The following is a 2,500-nucleotide window of genomic DNA, read 5'->3' as shown; positions in this document are numbered from 1 at the left end:
CCAGCCTGCTACTCGTGCTGGGGGCTGGCTCCAGGCCTGACCCCCTCATCTTCTCACAGCCACGGGGAGGCTTCCAGCCTTTCCAGGCCCCCAGCACGAGGAGCAGGCTGGGTGCCGGCTCCAGCCCTGACCCCCTCATCTTCTCACAGCCATGGGGAGGCTTCCAGCCTTTCCAGGCCCCCAGCACGAGGAGCAGGCTGGGTGCCGGCTCCAGCCCTGACCCCCTCATCTTCTCACAGCCATGGGGAGGCTTCCAGCCTTTCCAGGCCCCCAGCACGAGGAGCAGGCTGGGTGCCGGCTCCAGCCCTGACCCCCTCATCTTCTCACAGCCATGGGGAGGCTTCCAGCCTTTCCAGGCCCCCAGCACGAGGAGCAGGCTGGGTGCCGGCTCCAGCCCTGACCCCCTCATCTTCTCACAGCCATGGGGAGGCTTCCAGCCTTTCCAGGCCCCCAGCACGAGGAGCAGGCTGGGTGCCGGCTCCAGCCCTGACCCCCTCATCTTCTCACAGCCATGGGGAGGCTTCCAGCCTTTCCAGGCCCCCAGCACGAGGAGCAGGCTGGGTGCCGGCTCCAGCCCTGACCCCCTCCTCTTCTTCTAGCAGCCACAGGCAGGCGTCTGGCCTTTCCAGGCCCCCCAGCCTGCTACTCGTGCTGGGTGCTGGCTCCAGCCCTGACCCCCTCCTCTTCTTCTAGCAGCCACAGGGAGGCTTCTGGCCTTTCCAGGCCCCCCAGCCTGCTACTCGTGCTGGGTGCTGGCTCCAGCCCTGACCCCCTCCTCTTCTTCTAGCAGCCACAGGGAGGCTTCTGGCCTTTCCAGGCCCCCCAGCCTGCTACTCGTGCTGGGTGCTGGCTCCAGCCCTGACCCCCTCGTCTTCTTCTAGCAGCCACAGGGAGGCTTCTGGCCTTTCCAGGCCCCCCAGCCTGCTACTCGTGCTGGGTGCTGGCTCCAGCCCTGACCCCCTCCTCTTCTTCTAGCAGCCACAGGGAGGCTTCTGGCCTTTCCAGGCCCCCCAGCCTGCTACTCGTGCTGGGTGCTGGCTCCAGCCCTGACCCCCTCGTCTTCTTCTAGCAGCCACAGGCAGGCGTCTGGCCTTTCCAGGCCCCCCAGCCTGCTACTCGTACTGGGGGCTGGCTCCAGGCCTGACCCCCTGGCCTTCTCACAGCCGTGGGGAGGCTTCCGGCCTTTTCCAGGCCCCCAGCATGAGGAGCAGGCTGGGTGCTGGCTCCAGGCCTGACCCCCTCGTCTTCTCGCAGCCACGGGGAGGTTTCCAGCCTTTCCAGGACCCCCAGCCTGCTACTCCTGCTGGGGGCTGGCTCCAGGCCTGACCCCCTGGCCTTCTCACAGCCGTGGGGAGGCTTCCGGCCTTTTCCAGGCATACAGCAACCTCTTTTACTTTTCTTTATTTCTCACAATTACTTTCTTTTATTTTTGTTTAAAAATTCTCAACCTTTGTATATATTCCACATACTATACTGTGCATACACAGTCCAACCTCCGATTCAGGACGAACGATGCGGTTTTCGTCCCGGCCGTGGCACGCCGGACCAGCTCTATACCCTTCACAGGGCTGGCTCCCAGCCTAACCCTTTTCCTTTCCTCCTGCCTCCACTCTCATTAGCCAGCCAGCCTGCCTGCCTGCCTGCCTTCACCAACCCCAAGGGCTGGCTCCCAGCCTAACTCTTTTCCTTTCCTCCTGCCTCCACTCACATCCGCCAGCCAGCCAGCCTGCCTGCCTGCCTGCCTGCCTGCCTGCCTGCCTGCCTTCACCAACCCCAAGGGCTGGCTCCCAGCCTAACTCTTTTCCTTTCCTCCTGCCTCCACTCACATCCGCCAGCCAGCCAGCCTGCCTGCCTGCCTGCCTGCCTTCACCAACCCCAAGGGCTGGCTCCCAGCCTAACTCTTTTCCTTTCCTCCTGCCTCCACTCTCATCCGCCAGCCAGCCAGCTAGCCTGCCTGCCTGCCTTCACCAACCCCAAGGGCTGGCTCCCAGCCTAACTCTTTTCCTTTCCTCCTGCCTCCACTCTCATCCGCCAGCCAGCCAGCCAGCCTGCCTGCCTGCCTGCCTGCCTGCCTGCCTGCCTGCCTGCCTGCCTGCCTGCCTGCCTGCCTGCCTTCACCAACCCCAAGGGCTGGCTCCCAGCCTAACTCTTTTCCTTTCCTCCTGCCTCCACTCTCATCCGCCAGCCAGCCAGCTAGCCTGCCTGCCTGCCTGCCTGCCTGCCTTCACCAACCTCAAGGGCTGGCTCCCAGCCTAACCCTTTTCCTTTCCTCCTGCCTCCACTCTCATTAGCCAGCCAGCCTGCCTGCCTGCCTGCCTTCACCAACCCCAAGGGCTGGCTCCCAGCCTAACTCTTTTCCTTTCCTCCTGCCTCCACTCTCATCCGCCAGCCAGCCAGCTAGCCTGCCTGCCTGCCTTCACCAACCTCAAGGGCTGGCTCCCAGCCTAACCCTTTTCCTTTCCTCCTGCCTCCACTCTCATCCGCCAGCCAGCCAGCCTGC

The sequence above is a fragment of the Chaetodon auriga genome, unplaced genomic scaffold (genome assembly GCF_051107435.1).
Source record: "Chaetodon auriga isolate fChaAug3 unplaced genomic scaffold, fChaAug3.hap1 Scaffold_102, whole genome shotgun sequence".
NCBI classification, from domain to species: Eukaryota; Metazoa; Chordata; class Actinopteri; order Chaetodontiformes; family Chaetodontidae; genus Chaetodon; species Chaetodon auriga.
Note: the sequence above shows the minus strand (reverse complement) of the source record.